Source organism: Calonectris borealis, chromosome 20, assembly GCF_964195595.1.
Source record: "Calonectris borealis chromosome 20, bCalBor7.hap1.2, whole genome shotgun sequence".
Classification (NCBI taxonomy): domain Eukaryota; kingdom Metazoa; phylum Chordata; class Aves; order Procellariiformes; family Procellariidae; genus Calonectris; species Calonectris borealis.
The window spans coordinates 8,683,548-8,700,041 of record NC_134331.1 but is presented as its reverse complement, the minus strand read 5'-3'; the positions used below and the strand labels follow the sequence as shown (position 1 = coordinate 8,700,041).

Genomic DNA, 16,494 nt, shown 5'->3' with positions numbered 1-16,494 from the left:
TATAGTGCAGTATACCCCAAAACTCATTTAGAGTATCAAAATCATAACGAGCAAACAAATGATTCCATATACTTCCAAACTTATTCAAAAACCAAAACCAAAGTATACCACTAAGGTGCTAGCGCCTCGGTATACATCGTCCTGCATAGGACCCTCTGCCTATGTCTCATGAAGAGCCCAAATTGGCCAATCCCAAAAGTTAAGGAGTTAAAGAATACCCTTATCAAATAGATAGTCCTTTGTTTGCTCCTGCGGTGATCTGGATGAGGCGAGGAGTCCCTCCGGAGAAGTCTCTGGGGGTACCCAAGGGAGTCCTTTTTCTCAGCGGGTCCCGCAGGCAAGCAGAAGAAGTCCCACCTGGGTCGCCAATCCGAAACGAAGAAGTTCCTGACAAACTCTCTAAGACTCAATTTGGAGTTTTAGAAAGCAGATATTCTTTATAACAGCGCTGGATGCACAGGGGATCGCTCCACCTAGTGTGGGTGCCAAATCACTTAACCATAGAAGTTATATGCAGTTAGAGTATACATATTCATTACATTTGCTGGAATTCATCAACATATGCAAAAGTCTCAGTCTTCACGCATGCTTAGTTTTAGCTCCTAGCTTAATTAGCGCAATTCTCATTAGCACCACCGTCTTATCTCAAGATACAAGGTTGGCCTCCTTATCTAGAATATTAAGTTTCAAGGCCTTTTTATCTACTATGTGTCAGGTCAGGTCGCCTATTCACAAGGTGTTCCTAACCATCTGCATCATTTCAACCAAAGAACTGTAAAACCCTTCATTGTTCCTTCCTATTTGACATTAATCCCTATCACTAGCATATTTTTTATGTGCACTACAGGGACTTTATCCCCATCTACAGTACATAAAGTTTTTGATTGGGCAGGGCCAGCTCAATTGAAAGATCCCATGGTGTTGACTAACCAGGTGGCTTTTGCTAAATGTGTATCCCAATGCTCGAATGTCCCACCACCCATTGCTCTCAGTGTAGTCTTTAGCAGTCCGTTGTATCATTTGATTTTCCTGGAGGCTGGGGCATGATAGGGGATGTGATAGACCCACTCAATACTATGCTCTTTGGCCCAGGTGTCTATGAGGGTGTTTCAGAAATGAGTCCCGTTGTCTGATTCAATTCTTTGTGGGGTGCCATGTCGCCATAAGACTTGCTTTTCAAGGCCCAGGATAGTGTTCCGGGAGGTGGCATGGGGCATGGGACATGTTTCCAACCACCCGGTGGTTGCTTCCACCATGATGAGCACGTAGCGCTTGCCTTGGTGGGTTTGTGGGAGTGTGATATAATCAGTCTGCCAGGCCTCACCATATTTATATTTCAACCATCATCCTCCACACCACAGAGGTTTTATTCGCTTGGCTTTCTTGATTGCAGTGCATGTTTCACATTCGTGGATAACATGTGCAATAGCGTCCATGGTCAAGTCCACCCCTCGATCACGAGCCCATCTATATGTTGCATCTCTTCTTTGATGGCCCGAGGTGTCATGGGCCCACTGAGCTATAAATAATTCACCGGTATGCTGCCAGTCCAGATCCACCTGATCTGAGCAGCCTGGTCCACCTGCTGGTTGTTTTGGTGTTCCTCAGTGGCCTGACTTACGTACATGAGCATCTACGTGACGTGCTTTTACAATCAGGTTCTCTACCCGGGCAGCAATATCTTGCCACAATGCGGCAGCCCAGATGGGTTTACCTCTGTGCCGCCAGTTGTTCTGCTTCCATTGCTGCAACCACCCCCACAGGGCATTTGCCACCATCCATGAGTCAGTACAAAGATAAAGTACTGGCCATTTTTCTTGTTCAGCAATATTCAAAGCCAGCTGGATGGCTTTCACCTCTGCAAACTGGCTCAATTCACATTCTCCTTCAGCAGCTTCTGCGACTTGATGTATAGGACTCCATACAGCAGCTTTCCACCTCCGATGCTTTCCCACAAGACGACAGGACCCATCAGTGAACAGGGCATATTGCTTCTCATTTTCTGGTAGTTTATTATACAGTGGGTCCTCTTCAGCACGTGCTACCTCCTCCTCTGGTGGATCTTCCAAAACCTTTGCCTTCTGGCCAGTTTGTAATCACTTCCAAGATTCCTGGGCAACTGGGATTTCCTATTCAAGCCTGTTGTGTGATCAGCGTGACCCACTTACTCCACATAGCATCGGTTGCATGATGTGTAGAGGGGACCCTCCCTTTGAACATCCAGCCCAGCACTGGCAGTTGGGGTGCTAGGAGGAGCTGTGCTTCAGTACCAACCACTTCCGAAGCGGCTCGAACCCCTTCATATGCTGCCAATATCTCTTTCTCAGTTAGAGTGTAGCGGGCCTCGCATCCTCTATATCCCCAACTCCAGAACCCTAAGGGTCGACCTCGAGTCTCCCCTGGTGCTCTCTGCCAGAGGCTCCAGGAAGGACCATTCTCCCCGGCTGCGGTGTAGAGCACATTCTTTGCATCTTGCCCTGCCCGGACTGGCCCAAGGGCTACTGCCTGAACTATCTCCCCTTTAATTTGTTCAAAGGTTTGTTGTTGCTCAGGTCCCCATTTGAAATCATTCTTCTTCTGGGTCACCTGATAGAGAGGGCTTATAATCAGGCTGTAATCGGGAATATGCATTCTCCAAAAGCCTACAACACCTAAGAAAGCTTGTGTTTCCTTTTTGCTAGTTGGTGGGGACATGGCTGTTATTTTGTTGATCATGTCCATTGGGACCTGACGACGCCCATCTTGCCATTTTATTCCTAAAAACTGGATCTCCTGTGCAGGTCCCTTGACCTTACTTTGTTTTATGGCAAAACCAGCCTTCAGAAGGATTTGAATTATTTTCTTCCCTTTCTCAAAAATTTCTTCCGCTGTGCTGTCCCACGTGATGATGTCATCAATGTATTGTAGGTGTTCTGGAGCCTCACCATATTCCAGTGCGGTGTGGATCAGTCCATGGCAAATGGTAGGGCTCTGTTTCCACCCCTGGGGCAGTTGGTTCCAGGTGTACTGGATGCCCTTCTAAGTGAAAGCAAACTGTGGCCTGCACTGTGCTGACAAAGGCATTGAGAAAAACACATTAGTGATATCAGTGGTGGAGTACCACTTGACTGCCTTTGATTCCAGTTTGTATTGAAGTTCTAGCATGTCCGACACGGCAGCACTCAATGGCAGTGTGACTTCGTTCAGGCCACGGTAGTCCACTGTTAATCTCCACTCTCCATTAGACTTTCGCACTGGCCATATGGGACTGTTAAAGGGTGAGCGAGTCTTGCTGATCACTCCTTGGCTCTCCAGTTGACAAATCAGCTTATGGATGGGAATCAGGGAGTCTCGGTCGGTGCGATATTGCCGCCGGTGCACTGTTGTAATAGTGATTGGTACCAGTTATTCTTCAGTCCTCAGGAAACCCATAACAGAAGGCTCCTCCGAGAGACCAGGCAAGGTGGACAGCTCTATAATTTCCTCTGTCTCCAAGGCAGCTATACCAAAAGCCCACGGGTACCCTTTTGGGTTCTTGAAATACCCTCTCCTGAGGTAGTCTATGCCAAGGATGCACGGAGCCTTCACTTGCCTATCATATAATAGGTGCTCCACCACCCAGCCTGTCTTAAAAGACAAGAGAAAGGCTGGATCAGATCTTTGGAAGAATGATTAAATGTTTCCTGGAAGGAAGATTCCAGGTTTGATGCCTGATACTTCCTGGCGTGTTAACTCATATACACCAGGCAGCTTATACAGAACTGTAGAAATTATCTGTGCTCCATATACCCGGCCTGAGGGTATATCAGTTGCCTTCTGCAGGGGTCTGTTTCTCTCCACTGACCACATAAAGGTGCTGAGGTGGTAAGCTTAAACCTTAAAAAAATCACTTTCACAAGAACAATCTTGTCCTTGTTCTAAGTCTCTGTCATCTAAATTCCATCTGTAGTCAATGGAGAACAGCGGATTTTGACACAGAATGATTCAGGCCATCCTGAGAAAGATGTATCAAAAACAGTGGAGTTAACTCCTGGAAGTGTCTTTTTTCATCAGAAACTGTAGAAACACCCTGGACCTCCAAATTAAACTGCCAAATAAAGGAAAAAAAAAAAAAAAAAAAGACTTCTTCAAACCAAGGCAAAAAAATGGGGAACTCTTAATAAATTAATTTTTAGGAGACCAAGGAAGGCACCTCGAGCAGAAATGCACACTGAGATAATGTGGAGCACTCTTGTAGGAGTTTGAAGATGCTGGTGTAGGATCCTTGCCTGTGGAAGACTGGTGAGACCATATCAGCAGGGACTTTGTTTAGTTTCTTTTTCTTAGCTTCTCCAACCACATCTCATTTAGTTTCCATGTTCTTGACAAAGAAAACTTTTTCTGTTTTCTTTTCTCCACTTTGAAGTTAGAATAGTATTAGTGTGTTCTTTATTGAATTTGATACATTTGAATATCTTTGCTTGGATAGGAGCTGGGGACTGCATTTAGAGAAACACCAATGAAACTAGTTTTTTCCCCATTAGCAAGTTTTCAAAACTAGGAAATGACCGACTATAGCTCTTAAAATGGCAATCATGGCTCAATTTACAAGTAGTAAATAAAATATATATAACCTTGTCTTTCAGCGTGTGTCTTTCTAAAGTGGAAGAAATGCAAGGGAGAAGCTAGCTAAAGTGAACTATTTATAATGCCTGAAGGGTGGCTTTCAACAAACATACAGGAGTATCTGCCAGGAAGGCATGTAAAGTAAAAAGAGATGCTCTTTGGAGCCTGTACAAATTTTAGATGTTTAAAGCCAGACTAGTGAATGAGGAACAGCGTGCTCTTTCATTTTGATAGGTACTTCTGAAAAGTTTGTCTTCACTCTGAAGCACACCATTAGAACTGAAGTTACTGTTCTTGCTTGTTAGTAAGACCCTTTTCTGAACTGTATCCTAGAACTGGCTGATGGGAAAAAATCTTTTTCTTTTATTTTCTAAAGGTGGATCCATTTAAAGTTTATAAAAAAAAATATTTGTGCTAACACAGTTGAGGGTATAGCACGCCATGGCGTGACAGGGCAAGAATAACTTAAATTGTTGCTACCAGACTGATCATAAAGCAAGCCTCTAATGGGAGAGATTTAATCCTTTTGAAGACAGTATTGTCATGAAATAACATTTTGCCCATCAGAGTTCTCTACAGGTGTAGCCCAAATAAACTGCAGCCATGTCTTCGGACGCTGAGATGGTCGTCTTTGGGGAGGCAACTGTGTATCTCCAAAAGTCAGAAAAGGAAAGAATCAAAGCCCAGAACAAGCCTTTTGATGCCAAGTCATCTATCTTTGTGGTGCATCCTAAGGAATCCTTTGTGAAAGGAACAATCCAGAGCAAAGAATCAGGGAAGGTCACTGTCAAGACTGAAGCTGGAGAGGTGGGTAAGAAACAAGGCTGAAGGTAAACACTTTATTCCCAATCTCAGCTCTTAGCTGACATACATGCATCTCCTTCTTCCTCTGACAGACCCTGACTGTGAAGGATGATCAAATCTTCTCCATGAACCCTCCCAAGTATGATAAAATTGAGGACATGGCCATGATGACCCACCTCCATGAACCCGCTGTGCTGTACAACCTCAAAGAGCGTTATGCAGCCTGGATGATCTACGTAAGTACCAGCAGCAGTCTTCCTTTGGGTAGCTTGGAGGAACTGCTCTGCCAGGCTAAGTGGAAGCCAACGTGCTGTCTCCCTTCCTCGCAGACCTACTCAGGTCTCTTCTGTGTCACTGTCAACCCCTACAAGTGGCTGCCGGTGTACAACCCAGAGGTGGTGTTGGCCTACCGAGGCAAGAAGCGCCAGGAGGCCCCTCCACACATCTTCTCCATCTCTGATGACGCCTATCAGTCCATGCTAACTGGTGAGTGGCTGTAACTCCCTTAAGGCAATTATACCGTGAATACCTTTCAGGGGAATAACAAGTTGTGTCTAAAGTCTCAGTTTGGATCGTTTCTTTCCAGGGTCATTTCCCAGATCACCCATATTGTGTTACTCCAGAGATTCTCGATGTCCCTTTAAACCAAACCTGAGAGTAGCCGTGTTTAGCTCTAAGGACTATTACAATAAGTAGCGTAGAGTGAATTACTCCAGATCTTTTTTCCTCTTCTTGTTTAAGTCCCTCAATGGTATCACAGCAGGTTTAGCACCTTTACATACCATTTCAGTGTTTCAACAATGCACATCTGAGCTTTATGTTGCAAAAACATAATTTCAGTGGGCAGTAAAGCCATTTTTTCCTTTTTTTGGGCACAATATAAAAAGATATAAATTCTTAAAGAACAATAAGAAAATAATCAGAGTGTTTCAAGCCAAAAAAGTGGCCTCCTCTTGTAGCAGTGTGCTGTAGATACCCCAGCCTACCAAGCATTTGAGGAGTTCCTTAGTGTAGAAGTCTCTGTGGCTGCCTATGGGACATGGTGGGATGGATTGTATGAGCGCAGCTCTGAGCAGTTCCAGTTGAAATAATGAAAACTAAAAATGACAAAAGTTTTGACTTGCATGTATCTGCCTAGTCATGTGGTAAAATTGGAGTGCGCAAGGCTGTGTGATGTGCATAATATGCTGGAAACAAGAAGTTGGGCTTGTGTGAGGAATAGTATTGTGAGTCACTTCAGTGAGTAAAGAATTAAGATCAGGTATGGCAACATGGTATAGGTGTTGAGTGTTGTCAGGGATTATTCCAACTGTTACTCAACTGCAAGCAGACAACAGTATATTCTAGAGGGAACTGGCCATGAATCATACGGATTTGTGTGTCTTTGGGCTAATGGCTTGAATGAATAGGAATCACTGCCTGGATTACATTACAAAGTTAGTTTAGATATACATATGGAATCTTTTTCTGGTAAGATGTCTGCTTTAATCTTCTGCAGCCAAGTAAATACATGCCTGAAAGAATAATGCCTAGAGTACAGAAAGAAAGAATATGTTTTCAATGGGCTGATGGTTCCCCTGATGGGCCTGGAAATAGCTGGGACAGGGTATTATTTGGACTCCCCTACTTGCCATTGACTTTCTGTGCTGGGGGCGGGGGTGCATATGAGCTTTTATCATGTAACCTAACATTAACCTGGAATTTTAATTTCATTTGAATGTTTTTTATTTTCTTTTTTTTTCACTCTCTAACTTTTAAAACATACTCAGCTCTGAAGATTTGCAAAAACCCTAGCAAAAAATCAAAAGAGAAAATGAAGATGGTGAAAAAACATACATTAGAAAATATTAATTCTTCTGTATTTGATAAAAAGATGAATGAACAAAGGAAAGGAAAAAGAAAGGGGGAAAAAACTTTGCTGAAAAGTTCAGTTTTTGATAGAATCCAAAATCTTTCCTAAGGCAGAGTATTACTGAGGAGAGTTACTTAACTGCCAAACAAATATTTTTGTCACACAACTATCATGATATCTTATTTTTAGACCACTTTTAGTATTTTCTGTATTGTTCATTGGCGTTTAAGTTTCTTTGTTTCTGCCTCTTACACAGATCGCGAGAACCAGTCGATCCTGATCACGTATGTACACCCCCTGCTCAGGTCTCTACAGGGCTCCCCAGTGTCAGGGGACCACCTGCCTGACCAGACGCTCTCTGCCTCTCTCTTTGGTTTGACAGTGAAGAATCCAGTGCAGGGAAGACTGTGAACACAAAGCGTGTCATCCAGTACTTTGCAACAATTGCAGCGAGTGGGGAGAAGAAGAAGGAGGAGAAGCAGCAGTCAGGCAAAATGCAGATAAGTTATCAGTTTCTAACATTTTGTCTAGTTCTGCAGTTGTTATGTATGTGGATTGAACTATGTGGTTTAACAGTAATTATCCTGTAGGGAATGCTTGAGGATCAAATCATCGGTGCCAACCCACTGCTGGAGACCTTTGGAAATGCCAAGACTGTGAGGAATGACAACTCCTCACGCTTTGTGAGTTTTCAGTCGAAACCAGCTTCAGTTTACAAGCGGGAAGAAGTGTATTGTTATTGAAGCTCAATGATAAGCTCATGTTTCCTCAAATATTTCCTCTTTTTATAGGTAAGTATTGAAACAAAAGATAGAATGAATACACATATAAATGACAGAAATAAACTTAAAATGGAAAGTAAGTATACATTCAATACAAATATATCTGAAAATGTTAAACTGGTAGAATGATATATACATTTTTTTTTCACTGTATAAAATGTTCATTTTCTAGTCCAACCCTCAGTAGGACTTACTTCAAATCTAGATCAGATTGTTCGGGGCCTAATACAGTCAAGTTTTGAAAATCTCCAGTACTAGAGATTCCAGAGCCTCTGGGTACCTTTCCTAAAACTCTCCTAAAACATAAAAACATTGGTCTCCATGTCTAGTCAGAATTTCTCTTGCTGCAGTGTGTTTTCCTAGTAAATCTCTGAGAAAAGTCTAGCTCTGACTTCTCTATAACTCGCTTTAGGAAGTAAAGTTCCCTTCTGTTCTCCAAATTCAGCTTACTTATCCTCTTTTTAAAACTGTCATCTCTTTTTTTGTTTCCCCTTCTCTTAAGGGTAAATTCATCAGGATTCACTTTGGGGTCACAGGCAAACTGGCTTCTGCTGACATTGAAACATGTAAGAGACCTCCTGACCTGATCACATTCCTTCCTCCCTTTCTACCTCAGTGTAATTTCTCAGGCCTAACTCTGTCCTACCATCCTTGCCAGATCTGCTGGAGAAGTCCAGAGTCACTTTCCAGCTCAAGGCAGAAAGAAGCTACCACATATTTTATCAGATCATGTCCAACAAGAAGCCAGAGCTAATTGGTAGGAAGTATTATAAATTGTTTGATGGAATCTGAAAGTGTTTAACATTTCTCTTCATTCTTATGCCCAGGTATGTTCTATTCCTCTTTACAGACATGCTCCTCATTGCCACCAACCCATATGACTACCAATTTGTGAGTCAAGGTGAGATCACTGTTGCCAGCATTAATGACCAGGAAGAGCTAATGGCTACAGATGTAAGTGACACAGAGCATATTGGTGTGGTGAAAGTTCCATTTAATGGCCCAGAGGTTTATTTGACTGATTCTGTTGCCAGAATGCCATTGATATCCTGGGCTTCACTGCTGATGAGAAAACAGCCATTTACAAGCTGACAGGGGCTGTCATGCACTATGGGAACTTGAAGTTCAAGCAGAAGCAGCGTGAGAAGCAGGCAGAGCCAGATGGCACAGAAGGTATTAAGATAATTTGCTACTGATCTTTCTGTACTACCAGCATAATTTTGTATTGTAATACTAACAGAATCTGTAGAAAAGGTGTTTTTTGAAAATGACAAGCTTTTTTCCTTCTAAGAGGAGACTTTTTTTTTAAAGAAGCTGAGTTCAGCATTCCAAGAACAAAAAGATTGCTTAGATGTCATCTTTTCATTGTCTTTAAGACTGAATTTTAAATTTTTAGTTCTCTTGGCTCTGAAATCTCCTCCATTGTCTCACATCACATTGTCTCTCCTCTATCCTCCCAGTTCTATGGAATGACATTGAAAGAAACAGGCAGATGCGGTTTATCAATACCTGACTCCGAAGCTCGTGCCACCGGCAGAATTTTGGGTTTTTTCAATCATGGGATGATCTAAGTGACACCAGGCCTGATGGGGCCTGATGGGATTCATCTTTCTTAGTGGTCAGTTTTTGAAAGCCATCTTTCAAGAGCATAGGAGCAGGCAATTCCAATGTGTTGGAAGTCAAGCAAGCAGGGCAGAAGGTGGCTTGACTGAACAGGGATCTCCTTCTGGAACTCAGGAGGAAAAAGAAAGTGTATGAACTTTGGAAGCAAGGTCAGGCTGCATAGGAGAACTGCAGAGATGCCGTTCACCACTGTAGGGAGAAAATTCATACAACCAATGTTCAGTTGCAGTTGAAGCTGGCCAGTACTCTGCTGGATTAAAAAAAGGCTTTTTAAAGTATGTTAACAGCAAAAGGACTAAAGAAAACAGTGGTCCATTACTTGATGAGGCTGGTCACCTCACAAATAGGGATAAAGATAAAGCAGAGACATTTAATGCCTTCTTTGCCTCTGTCTTTAACACCAATGATCGGCCCTGGGATCCCCGGAGCCCAGGGTTGGAGGACCGCGTCTAGGGGATTGATAAGCTCCTAGTTGACTTTGAACTTGTACAGGATTTGATGCTGCAACTGAATGCACATAAGTCTATGGGCCTCAATGGGATTCATCCCAGGAACTGAAAGAGTTGGCCAATACTGTGAGACCTCACTCAGTTATTTATCAATGGTCTTGGGAATCTGGAGAGGTCCCAGTCGACTAGAAGCTAGAAAATGTTATTCTAATTTTCAAACAGGGAAAAAAAGAAGAACCTGGTAATTATAGGCCTGTTAGTCTCACTTCAGTGCCTGGTAAAAATATGGAGAAGATTATTCTGGGAGTTATTAAAAATCACTTGAAAGACAATGCAGTCATCCGTCAAAGCCAATATGGGTTCCGGAAAGGAAAGTCATGCCTTACTAACTTAATATCCTTTTATGACAAGGTTACCCATCTAGTAGATGAATGGAAGGTAATGGATGTGGGTTTTGGGGGTTTTAACAAAGCTTTTGATACTGCCTCTCACAGCATCCTTGTGGACAAAATATCCAGCATACAGCTAGACATGTACACAACATGATGGGTGAACAATTGGCTGAAGGGTCAGACTCAAACGGTTGTAGTAAATGTGGTAACATCTGGCTGGCTGGCGGCCGGTCACTAGTGGTGTTCCCCAGGACTCACTTTTAGGTCCAGTTCTCTTCAGTGTTTTTATCAATGACCTGTAAACGGGAGTTAAGTGCACACTAAGTTAAGTTTGCCAACGATATTAAATTAGGAGGAACCATTGATTACCTTGAGTGTAGAGAGATCTTACAGAGAGATCCTGGTAGATTAAAGTGCTGGGCAATTGCCAACTGCATGAAATTTAACAAGGACAAATGCTGGATTTTGCACCTGGGACAATATAATCCTCGATGTACATATACACTGGGGGACAAGAAGCTGGAGTGCAGCTCTGCAGAAAGGGATCTGGAGGTTTTGGTTGATGAATCAACAATGTACCCTGGTGGCCAAAAGGGCCAACCATATGCTGGGATGGATTAAGCACAGTATAGCTAACTGGTCAAAAGAAGTGATTGTACCACTATACTTAGCATTGGTATAACCTCACCTCAAGTACTGTGTGCAGTTTTGGACTCTGCAATATAAAAAGGATATAAAAATATTTGAATGTGTCCAAAGGAGGGCATAAAAGGTGGTGAAAGGACTAGAGGGCATGACTTATGAGGAACAGCTGAGGATTCTCGGTTTGTTCAGTTTAGAGAAGAGGAGACTGAGGGGTGACCGCATTGCTGTCTACAACTTCCTAATGAGGGGGAGTGGCAAGTGAGGTGCTGATCTCTTCCCTCTGGTGTATGGTGGTAGGGTGTGAGGGAATGGCTTAAAGCTGTGTCAGGGGAAGTTCAGATTGGATATTACAAAAAGTTCTCCACTGACAGGGTGGTCAAGCATCAAAACAAGCTCCCCAGGGAAGTGATGATGGCCCCAAGCCTGTCAGTGTTCAAGAAGCATTTCAACAATGCTCTTAGATCTATGGTTTAACTTCTAGGTTGCCCTGTGTGGAGACAGGAGTTGGACTCAATGATCCTTGTGGGTCCTTTTCAAATCAGGATATTCTACGATTCTGTGACATTTATAAACTAGCCTTCAGAGAATATTTTGTTTTGAAGTAATTTTATCAACAACTGTGCATCATTCAATAATTGATTCTTCTTCTTTCTCTTTCTCTTATCAGTTGCTGACAAGGCTGCCTACCTGGTGGGTCTTAACTCAGCTGACCTGCTCAAGCCCTGTGCTACCCTCGAGTCAAGGTTGGAAATGAATTTAATCATAGAATTATAGAATCATTAAGGTTGGAAAAGACCTCCAAGATCATCGAGTCCAACCGTCAACCCAACACTACCATGCCCACTAAACCATGTCCCTAAGCGCCTCATCTACACGTCTTCTAAACACTTCCAGGGATGGTGACTCAACCACTTCCCTGGGCAGCCTGTTCTAAGGCCTGACCACTCTTTCAGTAAAGAAATTTCTCCTAATGTCCAGTCTAAACCTCCCCTGGTGCAACTTGAGGCCATTTCCTCTCGTCCTATCGCTTGTCACTTGGTAGAAGAGACCAACACCCACCTCGCTACAACCTCCTTTCAGGTAGTTGTAGAGCACGATGAGGTCTCCCCTCAGCCTCCTCTTCTCCAGGCTAAACAGTCTCAGTTCCCTCAGTCGCTCCTCATAAGACTTGGTCTCCAGGCCCTTCACCAGCTTCGTTGCCCTTCTCTGGACATGCTCCAGCACCTCAATGTCCTTCTTGTATTATGAGAATAAATTGGTAACACAGTGATGTTTTAGTTGTTGCTAAGTAGTGTTTACACTAGTGTTGTCTGAAAAGCAGATTCATGCCCGGCGTGCAAGTAACCAATTCCACACGTTCAGGAGAGAGATTGTTTTATTCAGGCCTGGGTGCTTGGTGGACTTGCCACAAATCAAGCACACCTGGTCTAATCACCTTTCTGTTTATATCCATGCTTCTCATACATATTTTAAGTTTCTCTTTTACATATTCGTTAAATTTCCGAGAACTAATTATAATATACATCATCCTAGACACATGTGCACTAAAGCCTTTAAGGTCTTCTTGAGGGTCTCGAGTGGTCTCTGGTGGTCGGTAGGGTAGTGAACTCTTCGTGAACCCGTTCCTTTCTTTCCTTTTAAGGTCGAGGTTTATCTCCGAGCCATGTCTGGACCATGTTCATTTACGGTTCCTAATTTCAAGGTTAATCTTTACTAGGGTCTAACAATGCTTCCAGGACCAATTCTACACACCTGCAAACACAATACCTGCTAGTTGCCTAACTTCTAAGCAACAAGTCTTCATTATTTAGAATTACAGATGCGAGCAGTATGGAATAGTAGATACTGTACCTGCTGCATCACTAGTCAAGGACTTTTCAGCTTCCCATGCTCTTTTCCTTTGTATGCTTCATCCATGTAGTAAGTGATAGAGTGACCCTTGCCATCAAACTCTCTTAAGTCACGCTTTTATAAATTTCTATTAAAATCACTTTCTGCTAATACCTTTGACAGTGATTCTTTAAGCAGCCTCTTAACCACTCATTCGATACACTTATGACTGGAATGCTGTGTTTTTAAAGACCACCTCTACAGAACCCAGGAATGTGCAGGAAGTCAAACAGTTTTGGCAGTAAGCTATATATTTGGAATAGAGAATTCCTGACTAAGCTTAAATACAAAAAGGAAGTATATGGAAAGTGGAAGCAGGGATGAGCATCTTGTGAGGAGTATAAGGACATTGCCTGGACATACAAGGGTGGAACCAGGAAAGCTGAACTGTAGAGGAAGATTGATCTAGGAAACACTTAAGCCAACTGCACATACACGAGTCTAATAGACTAGATGGTGCATCTGACTGTGCTAGGGAAGCTGGCCAATGCCATTGCAATTTCTCTATTAACTTAGAAAGGTTTTGGCAAATGATGAAAGTCTCTGATGGCTGGAAAAGCATTCATCTCAAAGAAGGGCAAGATGGAGGATTTAGGAAGTCACAGCAAGTCAGCCTTACTTCAGGCACTGGGAAGATCATGTTCCAGATCCTCCTGGATGTAATATCAAGGCACATGAAGGAGAAGAAGGTGATTGGAAACTGCCAACATGGATTTACCAAGGAGAGTTCTTTTTGATGTCTTCAATGGTCAAATGTGGTGGTGTTGAAAAGGAGACAAACTTGTCTCAGAGGTACACGTTCAAAGGATGAGTCCCCAAAGGGCACAAGTTGCATCAGCAAAATTCTGGCTGACATTAGGATAAATATTTTCACCAAGTGCTTAAGTGCTGAAACAGGAGCCCATTCATTCTTGTAGATGCTCAAAACTCAACAAGTCCCTGAGCAACCAGATCTAACATTGGTGCTAGCCCTGTGTGATTGGGAGATTGAACTGGATGGTGGCCTAAGGTTCCCGCCAACCTAGAAGTTCAAAGTCCCAGTCCTTGGACTGAATAAAAGTTGTTCATGATTCTCTGAGTATTTTGTTCAGAGGTAACATGTACCTGTTCTAGAAATACCAATGCCAATGAACAAGAGGTAGATGGTCATTGAAGGCAGGCAGGCAAAAAGAGGGAAAAGAGGGATTTAACAACTGCTTGGATTAGGAAGTGAATGGTGTTTATTTTCTGTCTCTTTTCTTTGAGACAGACACTTACTTTCTGTCTGTATACATTCACAGGTATTTGTTTTCTGTGAATGTCTTGCCAGAATTCAACAGGCCTAGAGCACCAAACAGAATGTTACTTCTACAGGTCATCAAGTCTGGGGTAATCAGAAGCAGGATTCCAAATTCAGCACAATCATATTTGACGATATTTAGGTGACCAGCAATGGTTTCTTTTTAGTTCAGTTCTGAAATCCAGACATACACGGATGTCCTGATCTGAAAAGTTCTTCTAAAATACAACATAACATGTCCTCAATCTCCTTACTGCTATATGCATTCGGTTTAAAAGTACAGTTTTAGTATTATTCTGTAGATAAAAAGGAGTTCCATCAAACTTTTAGTGAATTTTTTAGATAAGAAACCAGAAAGACAGAGAAGATCTCTATTAAGAACCTAGATAAGAGCTGTGAAGTGGGAACAGCGGCTATGTACCTTCCCCTTCCTTCAGGAATTACAAGGCTACAGATAGAGGAAAATGGAAGGGTCAGCGTTTCTGTTTTCACAGCTCCTTCTCCCCCCACAGGAGGAGCAGTCCAATGTCAGTTTCATCAAGTTCTACAAGATCCATCATGACCTGGAGGAAGCCGAGGAGTGGGCTGACATTGCAGTGTCAACAAGTTCCAAGTCAAGAGTCGTGAGATTTATAGGAAAAATGAAGGAGAAGATGAAGATCTAGAAAGTTGTAAAGTGACTAGGGAATGCAGAGAATGTGAAGCTCCCTCACTTTTTTTTTGAAATTGTAGTTTGTTCCTTTAGAAATTTGTAGAAAATAAAGATTGTAGAGATCTTGACATAGTAAGCGTTTCAAATGACTTCTCTTTTTTCTTCTGCAATCTCATTAATATTTTCTAAATCCTTAACTTTCTCTGTTGTCTATTGTATATCTACATTATGATGTATCCTTATATATAATAATGGAAAATTATTAAATATATAAGTACATATACATATGTCTATATATATTCCACTATATACACATGGTTTTTTATATATATTCTATATGCTGCAATACATGACTGACAATGGAAAGTAGTGTTAATGAAGCATCAGTGGGGAAATTACTGTTTGACACTGAGTGATTGTGAAAGTGCCTTAACCTAAGCAGGTTTTCTGCAGTATGGTTTTTATGCTGTCCTCAATTTCTCCATTTCTTTCAGGGCCATATCAAGTAAGGTTGTACTGAGATCTTTTACTGTTAGTAGTTTTAACATTTCAGGGGGAGAACTGTATCTGGGAAGAAGGTTTCAATTTTGTTGGTGATTTCCTCAGTGGAAGGAAGGTGGAATTTTATTAGACTATTTTTGTTTCATTATATTTATATCAAGCTAAGCAGTGCAGATTAAAGAAGTTTCCTGTGCTGGTATTTAGCATATTACACTGTGACATATCAAGTGATCCTTTTCAGCCATTCTCGGTGCTCCTCCTAGTCTGTCACATCCTTTCTGAGATGAAATCACCAAACCTGCCTTTAGTAGTCCTGATGTAAACAGGCCATGGATGCACACTGCGGGATACTAATGGCCTGTGCTATGTGCCATATGAAGCCATGAGAAAGATGAACTCCTGCCAGCCACAGCTTGGGGCACAACTACCTAAAACCTTTTCATAATGAACTGCCACAAAACCCCCAAAGGCTTCTAAACTAAAAAGTCAGGCTTAACAGCATATCACCTGGTTGCTCGTATGTTATTAAACAGAAAAACAGACTAGAGAAGACATAGAAACAAACAAAAGCTTATCAACAACTGGCCACCTGCCCAGAGAGTCCTTGCAGGCAGGTCCTTGCATCCAAATTGACTTTAGTTAATTCTTATGTCTCTCCTCAGAATAGTAAGGTCCACCCAGTCCCACCAGGGTCCAGGAGGTTGCTCTTTCCTGCACTCCTGCATCAGGCTAGCTGCTGTTCCTGGCTATTACAATATCCAGTGAGCTGCAGGCTTCTGGCACCATTACCTGTGCCTCCATTACCTACTACACCCTGACCAGGCATGGTGCTGCTTGAGAACAGGAGCATTTCACTCCTCCAAGCCTGTTGCTGTGCTTGAAGAAACATAATATATATACTAAGAATAACTGAATTAAAAATACTCTAACAAAGGATGTTTTATAGAAATAGTAACAGCCTTTTCTGATATCAGCTGACGTATTTGGGAAATGTGAATAGCATATACTGAACAGCCTTACTTCAGTCTTTCTTCAGGATCC

General features: G+C 42.3%; 1 pseudogene; it reads left to right on the top strand.

Annotated features, from left to right (window-relative positions):
- The first annotated feature begins 5,187 nt into the window (after window positions 1-5,187).
- LOC142091197 (myosin heavy chain, skeletal muscle, adult-like) lies at window positions 5,188-14,965 on the top strand (annotated as a pseudogene).
- The last annotated feature ends 1,529 nt before the right edge of the window (window positions 14,966-16,494 follow it).